This window comes from Larus michahellis, chromosome 6 (genome assembly GCF_964199755.1).
Source record: "Larus michahellis chromosome 6, bLarMic1.1, whole genome shotgun sequence".
NCBI lineage: Eukaryota > Metazoa > Chordata > Aves > Charadriiformes > Laridae > Larus > Larus michahellis.
The window spans coordinates 31,185,167-31,199,811 of record NC_133901.1 but is presented as its reverse complement, the minus strand read 5'-3'; positions in this window follow the sequence as shown (position 1 = coordinate 31,199,811).

Sequence of the window (14,645 nt, the reverse complement as noted above, 5' to 3'; positions counted from 1 at the left end):
AACTTAAAGAAAATTAGTTACTACTATTTTAGGTACCTCAGTGAGTACGCTCCTATTGTTTTCAATAGCTAAATTCTGTCTAACTTCAGGAAGAAAGGATCATGGTCTTGCTTTTTTGATTAAAAGATGAAACTATGAAACCCATTTTCATGTCAGACTTAAGACTAGATTTTTGACCTCCATGTTTACTTCAGGGAGCCTGCTCTTAGACTAAGAAAATTATCACAGCAGGAAATAATCTTTGCAGGTAAAAAAATCTGCTCATTTATTTACTATGCACTCACTTGACCTTGAGTGGAGCAATTTCTACAATGAAATCTTACTTTTTCCAAAATGTTCTTCTCTATACAGTAGGAACCAACTGGGAAAATGCTAAAGGCTGTCAGGTTCTTTGGTGGGTTAATTGATAATCACATCTTTCTGATATTTCTTTTATTGCTTTAATCAAAGTAAGCATTTGCATAGATCAAGAGAAGTAGGAAATGCTCACTGAAAGTTTTTATTATTGAGAATTATGGAATTCCCAATACCAGTCACTAAAGCAGTTTTTAATGGCTTGGGGAGTAAAAATGGTGCTTCATTTACAGAAGGACCACTAAGGAAAAATAACACTGTGATTCAGATGCCCGTGTGATATATGCTAACTTCTCTGTTAAGGAGTCCCTCTAGAGCATGTGTCTCAGAACAAGGCTGCGAGCAAAGACTATGTTGCAAGAAACAAGCGAAATAGTAAATCTGGACTGAGGTCAAATTGTGTAAAAGCAAAGGAACTAACTTATATTTATGTGTTGATGCTGAATTTTTGAAATGAGCCCCAGATGCTCATAGAAAAGAGAGGGGATCAAAAGCCAATAGGGCTGCCCAGCAATGATGTTGATGTCCCAAAATCATCTCTAGTAGGAGATGTTGGGTAGATGAGATTTATTCATTAAAATAGTGAGTAGAGCCAAAGAAATAAATCTGACTCACCATTTACATTTACCTAGCCTTGTCTGGGTATGACTGCTTAAGGAACAGTATTTTGACGTAATTTGTGAATGATTTAAGATGGGTGGAAGTAGGCAGGCTTGGTCCGAAGTATCAAGCTCTCAAGACTGAGTGAAAACATGGGTAATGTATCTGGATTATTTGTCACCTATTGCCAGGACGCCATGCTTTACAGCAGTACAATAGCTATATTTAGCTTCTCTTCCTGTTTTATGCTCTGTAGAAGACTCTGCTTCTGTATTCTGGAAACCCAGCTGGAAAGCTACAGGGTAGTCAGTAAATCTTTTCTGGCCTCAATATCTAACAAAATCACGGTGAAGCTAGTAAGCTCTTACTTAGAAAGTTTATACTCTGCATAACTCATGTCTCTCTTCTCAAAGGTTAGTAATACTGCAGTGACGTCGCTCAGCAACACTATTACTGATTCTGTTCTCTGATAACTGTGACAACCATTATGATGAGGTGGAAGTATTGGTATTGATCAGAAGATGCAGAGCCTGGTGGGGGCGAACAGGAAAAAAAGACATATCTAGAGACATGAGCTTTTGGAGGTTACCCCCTTTTACCTGGTTTGGGATTTTTAATTCTTAACTTACAAAACACTGTCAAAAATCTAAGACACTGAAAAAGCCTGGAAGGTTGGACAATATTTGTAAAAATAAGTGAAGCACCAGGTGGGGACTACAGTAAGTCCTAGAATCACTAGAACTGCAGAATGCTGAAATCATCTCTTTGGCCTTTTAAAATTGGGGGGGGGGGAGACGACACACGGGACCAGTCATGGGGTCAAATCCATCTCTTTTCCACCCAGATTTATCTAGAACCACAACACTGATTTCAGTAGAAGTAGATCAGGATCACAGAGGGATGTATTTCACATCAGAGTACATCAGATTTATTCAGCTTGTGACACACACAGTTAAGATGGCCCATTTATAAAAACACAAAGCAAAAAAACCAAACCAACTAAACTCTCCAAAACTGCTCTTAGGGAATTTTTCCTTCACATAGGTAGGGATTTATTTGCTCTTGTAGGCAGCATGTCCTCTTGTTTTATGATCTGCCTGCTGTTACATTAACTTTGTACAGTGGCATTGTACTTTGGCATGAAAGACCTTTTATGAATCACATATGACAATGAGAGGTGCATATTTTATCATTCATTTAGCTGCGGCACATGGAGTTTTCCAAGTGACTTCTGTGGAAGTTTTCATGTCTTAAAATTTGCCATTAAGCTCAGTTCAGTGGCAGTACCTCTCATCTGGCTTTCTGCCTTTAACAAGAACCTGACTGAAAGGTCTTGCAGGAGGCAACATTCTTTTAGATACATACCTATTAGAGAATAAAGACAGTTTGGTTTTTTCATTATTAACTAGTTGATAAGTTAATTCTGTTACAATTGCATGTTCATAGTCCAAATTCTTACGTGTCATGAGGTGGTTCTGTAATTGAAATAGTAGATAAACCAGCTGATACAAAGATAAGACATTATAGACTGATAAAGATATACATATACATCCACAAATCTGAAAAAGTTCTTGGATTGCAGCAAAATGAGAAACACCCAGCTATTGATGTTAAGCCTGTAGAAACAAAGGTGGAATAAATGAGCCTGTTTAATAGGAGATTGGGAGCTTTATGCAGCAGCATGCAGGGAACTGTATCCTGTGTAGTACAGCAGAGACGGAACTACAGTGATATAACTTAAATGCAAACAACTAATAGCAAAGATACCATGGAGTCTGTCTTATATTGTACTAATCAAGAAATAATCCAAAAAAGCCCTAATGAAATCCAGCTTTTGTCCCATTCCTTATGCTGTCACAGCCTCTGCCATTTCTCCTTTAACTTTTTTCCAGTTTTGCAAGGAAGCTCTATCATCTAAGTGACACAGAAATAAAATGTCATACCTTTAAATCCTGGATGGAAGGAGCGCTGCCACAAGTTATAATCAATATTGAAGGAGAAGATGGCAGTGTCACCCTCTATACCTTTTGTCTCACTGGTGTAAAATGTTAATAAAAGCAAACTCTGAATTACAATTTTGAACAATCCACCTGAACACTAAAATGAGGTTAGCAGACCAATTAGTAATGTGGAAGGGGATCTGGTTCATAGTTTGTTTAGTGCTGGAGGTGCCATGGACAGAATGTTATCCTTCACTGTTGCCGTATGACTGTTGCTCACACAAGACACTATGGGTCCCACCTTGCAAAAAAGAGTGAATGACTGAATACATGGTGTGGTTCACATCAGCTCTATATCTCTGGCACCAGGAATTCCCATGGTGCTAGGAAACTAAGAACTTACTTAAACAACTCCCCTTCCCCTAAGAGTATCAGAAGCCCCTGGGATGATACTAGATACTCTTTTTAGTTGACCTTTTCTCTGGCAGACTAGTCTGTGTAGATGACTTGCCATTGATCAGAAACCTGCAGACTTTTTCTCTTGGACTGTGACACAGAGTATGTGTTTCTCTGTATTTGGGATTAAAAGGTTGACCTTATAGCCCCTTCCACTACCTAAAGGGGGCCTACAGGAAAGATGGGGAGGTGATTAGGGAGTGTAGCAATAGGACAAGGGGTGATGGTTTTAAACTGAAAGAGGGAAGATTTAGACTAGATATAAGGAAGATACTTTCCACAATAAGGGCAATGGAACACTGGAGCAGGTTGCCCAGAGAGGTGGTAGATGCCCCATCCTGGGAAACATTCCAGGTCAGGTTGGCTGGGGCATTAAGCAACCTGGTCTCGTTGAAGATGTTCCCTCCCATGGCAGGGGGGTTGGACTAGATGACCTCTAAAGGTCCCTCCCAACCAAAACCATTCTGTGATTCTGTGGCTCTATGATGAAGATGAATCAAAACCTGAATGTATCTTCCATAGATCGTATTTTGAAATTATGGCATGTGCCACATTTTAGGATAATGCACGCAGTTTTTTGCTTAAAAGGAGAATGCTTCACATCATATATACTTAAGCCCATTCAGTAAAGGATGGCAAGAAATTATTGTCACCACTGCCAAAATAATTATATGCATTCTTCTGTGTATTAAGAAGACCAGAGGATGGTTCCTTTGTGAGGACCGCTCCTAGGAAAGAACAAGTCTGCAATGCAGATGTTTGTAGTGCTGAGCAGTCTCATGATTCCTGAGAAAATCACACTAGTTTACTTTATAAAAGGAATTTTATTCAGGTATTTCGTAAGACAAATTTTGGGTGACTTTTCAAGTTTGTATATAAGGCAACATGAATGAAGTCCCCAGGTTCTTGGTGGAAGAGCAGATCTAGTAGAATAGCCTGGACAGTGACAGTGGTTGTTCCCAGCGGACTGGAAGATCCCTATCAAGCATGGTGCATTCAGTGCTGTTGACACAGATGGTTTTAGGAGGAGCCTGTAACTGATGATTCATTGAACAGTTTCTGGGAGTTGTGCTGTATTTGTTTTTCTTGCTCTGCCATTGTGATTCCTCTCGTAGCCATTTTGCTAGGAGTAGTGGAGGCCGTGAACAACATAAGCTGTTTGGTACCCTTTTGGAAAGCATGGCCCTTTACATCCCACTCCACTCAGCTGCTGGCTGCGTGCTGCTTTGGCCTGTGTCATATCTACCTGAGGAGCTGGATCTACCTGTCCTCCTCCTCATGGAACAGACACTGTTGGACACATCACCACTGATTGTTAGTTGGGCCCCTCAAGGAGAGAGGAGCCTCTGGTCCTGTGTGTGTAAAAGCAATGTGGGCGTGATCAGTGAGGAGTGCGTTTTGAAAGGCTCATGCTCATAAATTTAGCATTTCATGCCAAGAAGCACAGCTATTGTGCAACAGAAAAGCAGACAGAGAAACAAATGACGAAGTCCTGACTGACAGCACAATCTACATGTGGTGTTCATTAGGATGTCAGCATTAGGCCAATATAAGCAGTTGTCATGGCTTTCTACAGCCTGCTATTGCTTTGGTGGCAAAGATTCAGAACTTGAAAACTCTCCATACTTCACCTGATTTGTTAAACAGACTTTCAAGACATTCCCAGTGGGTAGAAAGCATCTGTAATTTGTCTCCCAGTTACAGCATAGTGACTCAGTAACAGGTATAGGGGAAATATCTGCTGTAGCTGGAACATAAATCTGACTTCTTTTTTTCCCCACCTTCCCTATCAGACTAGAATGTGGCTTTTTTTTGGCAGTTGTGAATCCTGGCTTGCAGTAAGAGGAAAAGGTTTAAATTGTGTTGCATCCACCACCCTGCCATCCTGATTTACTGAAAGTGGCTCAAAGGCAGGTGCTTCTACCAGGACCTTGCCAGGCTTTCAAGCTGAGCTTCTCAACAGTCCTGCTCTTTCCCTCTCACTCCATTGTCAGTACCATGGAAGACTAGCCAGACTCCTCCCTTCAACTAGATTCTTATTTATGCACGGCCTTTTTAAACTATGGCCAACGTTCATGTGAGGGTTTAAGTTACACTGACTTATTGGCAGGGTTGGCTTAAGGGGCAGTGGCATCCAGCCTGAGCTGTAAAACAAAACTCAGATTGACTCAAATCTCTTTCCAGGGAAAAACCAAGTGACTTGAACACTCAGTTCCTCTCAGAGGGGTTCTTCCCTTCCATTCTAGCCCACATTTTCCAACTCTGGTCATCTATCTGGGAGGAGAACCAGTGAGCCCATTGTCAAGCATTAGCCACAACTGCTTGTCCTGGAATAAATACTCCATTGTGGAGACTCTGAGGGCTGATAGCTGGGGTGGAGTTGGTCTTTGAATGTTGTGTCATCCTGTCCTGTTCAACAGCATTTTCCTAGCAATTGTGGAGTCACGATGGAAGGCACTCCTTTTCTGGCATGCTTTGGGAGGCTGTTTCCTCCTCTCCTCATCTCCTAAGTCACACAGAGTCCGTGCTATGCAGAGAAAGGTGAAATGACATGTTTTCCTATGGAAAAACAATAGGAATGGAAGGCCGCTCAGTTTTGGTAGTTTCACAAGGATGTAAGCAGTGATGATACTTTATCAGTTCTTTGCCTGGTTTCTTAAAACACAGACAGGAAATGATCTGCAAACTACATAGAGGCTGAGAAATGACAGGAACTGATAATTTGATAGATATAAAGGATAAATATAAATACAGCTACGTGCCCTGTGGCTATATATAAACCTGCAGAGTGCAGGTTTACCAGTAGCTGGTAAATGAAAAAGTTCAGTAGTCATAAGCAGTGATTCTGAAACAGAACCAGGTGTAGCATAGATGGTAACCTGAAAAGTAGAGTAAATTATCCTGGATGCAGCACACACTAGTTCACCATCCTTTTCTGAGTTAGCCGTCCGAGATACCACCAGTTCTATTATCACAAGAAGTTCCATTTTTTTGGTGCCATGGATTTCTTGCTAACCTTGGTAATCAGATTTTGATTTTGTTCAGATAGATGAATATGGCTTAACATGTATTTTGATGTATCTGTTCCTTTTTAATTGTAGATAGGTGCGTCTTGATCAGTTCTTGTGTCAATGACTGAACTCATTAGACAGTTACGACCCAAGGTCACAAGTTCTTGCTCTTGGGATTTGTGTAGCTGCTTCCATATTCTAAATGTAGTTTGGATATCTGGAGCTTCATAAGCTTCTGTGAGAAATACTGATCCTGCCTCCAATTAAGCCAGGGAGGATTTTGCTACGAATTTATGGGTAGGATTGGATTTGCAGTAGCATAGCTGAAAACAGGTTTGTTCAAGCCTCTGCTGCTGCAAGTAAATTTGTGTGTATGTGTTTTTATGTATCTTATATATATGGTGACACACTGATCTCAAGCAAGAAATAGAGAAGGAAGTTCCTATATAAAATCCCTCTGAACACACTTAACACGGTGGTGTATTTCTTGTTGTGTTGTGCCATTCCATTGAGGACGGGAGGGGCTGGTAAACTGTGGACCAAGTTCCTTTTCTTTGGAGAGAGAACAAAGAATAATGACCTGAAAAATGTCTCCCTTCCTGCTACCCCAGTCTTCATTGCAGTGAAGGATCACATTAGTACAAGGTCTCTTTTGGAGAATACAGGAAAGCCCCTGGCTCTGACACCAGTGTAAGGAAGCCAGGCAGACAGACAGAGGAGACAGACCCACTCCTCTTCGCTAGTAATTCAGACAAGCCAGTCCTGCTCTGTGAAATCCATGGGTATGCCACGTGTATCGGTGAGATGCTAAAACAGCAGGGCTGCATAAGGGGGGCTGTGTTTGTGCAAAGTAAAAGCCACAATCACACCCATATCCACAGCCTTGACACAGGAGCAATTCATTCCCTCTTCACTTCTCTGTCAGACCTGGGGGCTAGCTGTGTGGTGAGGCATGTGAACCCAGAGAAGGGAAAAATGTCTAAGAGGCAGCTAGGTATCCTGAGCTTCCCTGTGACGGTGTTTTACTGTCGCAGCCCCAGCTACCGGACTTCCCCTGGGCTCTGAGGTTGGACTGGTAACATCCACAGTTTCCCTAGTACCTTGTTTGACCTTTGTTCTCTTCCTGACGTTTCTGTTCAGATAAGAGCTTGTGACAGACGCAGCTTGGCCGAGGTGGTATTTTAAGTTGCACATTGATATCATTGCAAATACAGGAAAGCAAAGTATGCTAATGAAGAGTATGGAAGAGAAGTGGGCTGGAAGGTATGTTAGAACTAAAACAAGCCTGGATTCGTGTCCTGTATGGGCAGTTCTGCTATCGATAGTCAGGACTTAGATATGATTTCAGCTTCCAAGAAAGATCAAATTAATTAGGTCCTAGACTGAGTTTCTGCTACAGGTAGATAATTGCCAGCTTAGAGTGGGAGATTCCTCTGCCTCTCTTGAGAATGAAAATAGGTCAGATGAAGAAGCCTCAATTTTAATGTCCTATTCCAAGTCAAGTTTTTATTCCATGACATCACTCTGATATCTGATAGCCCAGTCCTTTCTTATTAGAAACAAATATTTGAAAAAAAGTTTTGATTTCTGTTGTTGTCAGACATATGCTTAAGGTACTGACATTTTCATTCAAAGGGAAATTACACAGGAATTTATTTTTCTAATTGAATTTTTACAGCTTTACTGTAACTTAGCTTTATATTTCTTTGATGTTTTGCTGTTCTGCTGTTCTGTAGTCATGTTCTGTTACTTTACATTTTACCCACCCCCACTACCCATTCACCAACTTTCCCACAAATGCCCTTTGCTATGTGGAACATCCTCTGTTAAGGTTTTAATAATCCCATTCCTTCATTCTCCTCAAGGCATACTCTAACCATGGGGACAAAAGTAACTGCCAACCAGTAGCAAAAAGGCATGTGGCCCCTAAGCATTCTCTGATGCTTCTCTGATTTATTTTACTTTTAAGCCAGTAAAAACTATGTAACTATGTGTATGTAATGCCTCTTTTTACTACTATTTGTTGAGTCTTGTGATATTTATTTTTAGTCCTTTGCAGAAAATGTGTTTCGTTAGGTATTAATCAAAATTGGTTTTTTTATAAACCACAATGCCTGTAGCAGAAAACAAAGGAACTTCAATACTGCTGCGGGCCATCTAAGCACCACTGAAATACTTTCAATAATCAGCACTGAGGTATTTTCCAAAATGGGAGAACAAAGGAGCTATTTCCCTCCCTATTTCTGTGGGGGGGTGTATGTACTTTACAGTTTTGCTGTAATTTTTTGTCAAGCCCCCAAAATTAAAATGCTCAGAATTATTTACAGAGGTCATGCAGAGTTTACAGTTGCATATTCTTCCTGTTACCCTGAGTGCTGAAGTGCACAACTCTATCAGGCACCGTTATTCTCTTGTTGAGTATAATTTAGTTTTTTTTCTTCTTCCTCTTGACCTTTCAGAAGTAGGGAAACAGGCAAGCCATGCCTGGGAAAGCATGCCAGTTTCTTCAAGTTTGAGAAACAGATGAATCTGCCTCATGGTTTTACAGCTTTTGTTCTTCCAATGGATGAACGGGTTCTCCTGCCTTGCGGGGGAAGCATCACCAGATGCTTGGCTGTCCGTAACTCCTGTAACTTCTTTCTCAGAGTGTCCATTTGTCGCTCACTTATCATATGTCTTCAGAGCCTGGTAGTGTTCATATTGACTCAGGATGTTTCTGAAGAGTGCAGCGATATACAGTGTGCCTCCATGTGTGTTATCCCTGCCAAAAACAGTGTTCTTCATGCTTTGGTCTGCTTCTAGTTTCTCCTTCTAGCAGTCAGCACAAGAAAATTTTAGTTGTAAGTATCATTTGTACAGGTTCTGTGAAGCTTTTGAAAACATGAGAAATTGAAATTGCTGTTGCTTGGGTGAAATCTTGGCTACAGCCTGAAGTACGTAGTTCCCACCAAATTCAGTGGGGGCAGATTTTAATCCTTGTATTGTTGTTTCTGACAGTTTTTTATGTCGACCTTTTTAATTTGCCATACTTCTGTGTCTTCTGCAACAACAAACATCTTTAAACTAAGAATATTTCACATCTTCCTTCTTTGCATCTGTAAGCACTCAGATCCTTATTATCTGGCCATGTAGTGGCTGGCCAATTTTGCTGTTTTTCTTTCCCTTCCACTCTCCTTTCAAGGGGACTTTCAGACTGCCCAGATTTTGATCGACCTCTCTGGTGCCAACATCTGGAAGACCGGTAATGATGCTACTGTGGCTGCTGCCCTCAGTGCCACCAGACCTGTCGGTGCTGGCATAGGGGGAGATTGCTTTTGTCTTACTGGGATGCAAACATCAAGTGCAGGCATGGTCTTAAAGGAAGGTTCCAGAGACCAAGTCCGGGCATTCTTACCCCTTGCTAGATACCAGTGCTATTAGAGAAAAATAATCCTGTGGATTCATTAACTCACTTTACCTAGGAACAAATTGTGGCCTAAGTGGCCCCAAATGTAAAGCAGGAAAAACACTACAAATTTATATGGAGTTGCTTTGCTTTTACCCTGGGAGAGAATACCTGTATCTTTCTCATCTTTCTAGACTTAGAGGAGGTGGGACCAAAGGAGAACTGGTTCTTTGTTTCTGCTGCTTGTATTGCTGACAAACAACATGCCCCCTATGCTAGCTCTTCAGCACCATGTGGGCTCCTCTGGTAGTGAGGAGGTGGGAGCTGCACATCAGTCGAACCGAGTATCTCTCCAGTTGCATCCCCACTGCTTGGCTTCATACTTGTGTTGTCCAGGCGAATTGTTCACATGCTCCATGGAAATGACACGGTTGTGGCCCATTGGGTCTTTCCCTTCTCCCACCCGTCTTCCTGTAAGGGGTGTGTCTGCCTTAAAGGTGTCTTTGCTCAAAAATCCCTTACGTGGAAATGGTTCATGTGTCTCAGAGGAAAATAATGGACCCTGGTTTGCAGAAAAGAATTCCTATCGTTTAAAAGATGTTAATCTTATGTTAGGATATTGGTACTTGGAATATCTGGATGGTTTGGTTAGGTTCAGTTTTACTTACAGATCACCTGAGCAAAAGGAGGGCACTTATCATTATGGATCATAAATTGCTGATTGCATAGGGAGGCAGACTGAAGAAAGACAAGAAGGCTGTCTTTTCTGTGGAGGTGGAACTGGGTCATTCCTATTTCCATTTTGGATCAAATTTGAAAGACTGTTATTGTTTTGAATTTGTTCAAATTTAAGAATTGCCATGGATCATATCTGCCGAGCTGTACGTCTCAGGTACTTAGATGGGATTCTGTACAGCATTTGATTGACAATAAGAATGCTATTATGTATTGCATTCATTTTAATCCAGTTGGTGTGAGACTGGGATGCTTAATGCCTCATATTTACCTTACTCATAACTACAAACATGCTTGCAGCTGGCATGTCCATCTCCCATGCTGATTTCACTGGCGACGCTTGTTAAGAATGGGGTCAGAGTCCATGTTTACACTTCATTTCCTCTTCAGTTGCCTGTTTAACTATCTGCTGCTTGAATTCTGTTCAAAAGAGAGATTTTCATGACCAAATAGTATTTTCTTCCATGCCACACTCCACTTCCAAGCCATAACAAGAATCAAGAAGTTCTAAAGGAAGCAGCCAGTTGGGTTTTTAGCTTTGGGATGCCTAGAAATCACGATTGTGACTTCTATCTTTGTTTTCCAGAATAAAGACTACATTTAATTTTTAGTTACACATTAAGGATCTAGTACCATACCCTGTATGTATCCATGGTTCCCACTGACTTCTGTGGGAAGCCTTTTTGGAGAAGAAATGCAGAGTTGAGTTGTCTTACCAAAATCTTTCTTCATCCACAATGAAGGCACTGCGTTGCCCAACATGTCTCAAATTGCTGGTGGCTTGACCTTGCAGTCTCTGTTCTTCCAGTTGTTGGCATTAGGCTCCACAGACTCTAGTAGCGCTCATCCTTATGGGCAACATGTGACTACATGTTTGTGGCCTTCCCTGCAGTGGATTTATTCCTTAGTCACTGCTGGAGTGGAGAGCAGAATCTGAGCATTTTGCCTTTGCACTGTTGTAGTTGTTTATCGATTTCTCAGTTAACAAATAAATTACAAAAATGAGGCAGATCATACAATGGTAAGTCTAATTTCTTACCAATTCTGTGAAAGTCTGTATTCCTTTTAAGAACCAGTTGAAAATGTATAAAATCTTGGGTGTTTCATGAATTGCATGCTGTTCGTTGACAGCCCCATGCTATCCAAAGAAAAGCCCATGGAGGCAAGGACGTGACGTGCTATTGCGGTTATAAGACTATTACTACTTTTTTTTAGCTTGTATTTCTTAGCTAGAGTTTTGGAGGGAGAAGAGGACGTACCCCACACCTTCTCCCAACGTCTTTGCCCCTTCCATTCTTCCTTTGCTGTTGCAGCTTTGAGAAGCTTACTGTGTTCCTCTTCTCAGACTGTTCATATGAGGGGTGGGGTGTTTTTCACCCTCCACCAAATCACCTTGTAATCACGAAATTTGCATTAGGTACAGCAACAAATTGGTTGCTTTGCAAACAGGTCTAAGGCATATGAACTGTTTTGTATTACATACTGTTTGTGCCTGGTAATTATTGATTTGTTGTTATCAAATTTGCCAAGCTAGGAGTAGATTTATACTGCTGGTAAAAGCATCCACGTTAAACTTCAAATGATCCTTGGCACTGAAAATCTTGCCTCGGGGTATGCTCTGTCCCTCCTTGTAGCATAATTCTTGTCATTGTCACTATGCAGTATCTGTTTAGACAGGGCTCTGTTGCTGAATTGTTACTAAACAAAAGGATATTCTACCTGTTCCTTCATCTAGTTACACCTTCCTTTTTTTTCAGGCAAAGTTTGTCCCAGCTTGAAACTGAATTTAGTGTTACTCCCTCACTGAAAGCCCATGTGCTTCTCAGGTATAGTATACTAGTATCCTGTCAAGAGTAGAGTTGGAATATGTTAACTATTTCACAGATTTGTCTTTTCTTATACTGTAAAGTTTCTTTTATTTCCTGAGATTTGACATGGACCATTTCATTTTGTCAACATAGTTATTGAAAATGTTGAAGGTACCTTTTTCTGAAGGAATGTGACCATCTGGGTTTCAAAAGTGAAAACAAATTTTAAACTTATATTCTAAATCAGATCTTTTTGTTTCAAAACACGCAAGACAAATCTTTATTGCTTTTTTCAGGAACAGGTTATATCCAGTTTTATAGATGGACCTTCACTTGTGTGCTCAAAGTCGACACAAATCGTGAATTCCTTTTCACTCCTTTAGTTTAAACTCTACCATGAAGTATAAAAAGATGGTGCAACACTGTGTGCTGATGCATTTCCCACTGAAGTGTGGAATATACAAAAAGTGAAGAGCATCTGTATTTTTCTTTTTGTATCATTGAAACAACACCAACTACATTTAATGAGAGGAGAAATGGTTTTACCGTAAATAGGTTAATTAATGGAGGTTTTGCAGAAGCCTCTGTTAAATTGGTTTTATTTCCATGGCAACTCTTTCTGCTTCCTGGATAACTTCGTTTCAGTAAATGCAAGACTGAAGTGAGTGGAAGATAGGCCTTTCTGTGTAGTAATAAGTGGGCAACTACAATAAATTTCCGTATCATGAGCGGATAAATATAGGCACTTAACCTTGTTGTGTAGGGAATGTAATGTTACAGGTTGCTGAGAACCAAATGTCAGCAAAAATAAAGAGGTAATTGAGAGTGAGAGCCTATTGATAGTGCCAGTTCATCCATGCTAAAAGCACATACAGGATCTCAGCTGTAGGAAACATAGTGCGTTGGGTTTTGTTTCCTTTCTTTCTGCTGTGAAATTTTATTGTGTTTACTAGTGTGACCAGAGCCAGGTAACTGTTAATCTATTCTATAAAAAACCCTCTTGCTCCTGTTTCTGCTTCAAATTGGAAGTTGGCTACCATGCGATTAGAAGGTCCAGAGAGAAGTCTACCTGGACACTGTTTATTTCAGAGATATATCATGTATGTGTTTAGGGATTTGTTTTGTTTTTCTGAAGGAATGGAAGCAATCCAGTTTGAATGCAAAAGACTGGGTTGTTCCATGAAACTGTAAGAACGGCAAGGTTAGGGTTGGTTACAAATCTTTTTTTTTTTTTCCAAACAGCAAAATAAAATTTTGATCTTTTTTGCACATGCCTTTCCTCTCAAAACTATAATGTAGCATGTCTTACAATAATTTATGTGCTCAGACTCCATTTGTTAAACTATTTTTGTAAATAGTTAAAACTGTGGTCACAGGTGACTCACCTTCAGCAGATTAGTTATCGCTTGTGTTAATATTTAATGGTATGGTACCAGGCTGTACCCTGTTACTTTCAGAACACTCCATATTGTTTTGAGAGATAATTCGTCTCCTGCCTCAATACCAGGTACCTGGGATAGAGCTTGCTGTGTGGTCTCAAAGATCTGGTGCTTCTGTTGCATTCGTCTTTGTGTAAAGGCTGTGATGGATCCTGACAGTGCAAATGTTAAGATTCCAAAAGCCTAATTCTGGTCTTGCTCACAGTGATTAGGAAGAAGTTAGAAATCAATTAGGTGAGAAAAAAAAATAAATAAATTAGAAATAATTCTAGTTAGTTATCTGTAACTCATTGTGAAAAATATGCTGACGCTTTCGAAGCTGGCCTGAGTTCAAGGGACTGTAGCAGCCCTTAGATTTCATATTTAACTTTTTTCATATCTCTGTTTTAAGCTGTCTTTTTCCTACATCTCCTTCTGCCCACAGTGCCTGAGACCAGCTGCACTGCTGAGACGGGCTGCTTTCTGCCACTGCTGCCCAGCGTGGGTCACCACTCTGCCTCGCCTCCCACTCCTCTGGCCATCACCCATGTCCCTGCTCGCTCGACACACCATAATCTTTCTGCTGGTGAGAGACATCGACAAGAGAAATACTTAAGAAGGTACCTCTGTGCTGCAGAAACAGGGATCTGAAAAAACACCCTAATAATTTATACACTCTTACCCTCTTTGGCAGTTAGGTAAGCTTCTTCGGTTTCTCCCCCTTCTCCCTCTGTTAACGTTTTTAACACTTTCGCAAGAGGACAGAAAATGCATTCCCTGTTGAGAGGATCGCCCTGGCCGTCCCCCTCTGCCGTGGCCGGCTGCCAGCTGCCATGGCTGGTGTGTGGGCAGCCAGAGCTCAGCCTCCTTGCTGGGACCACCAGCAGCACAGTGTGGCAACCGGCCAGGGTCTGCCTGGGCATCCACCACCCCCAGAG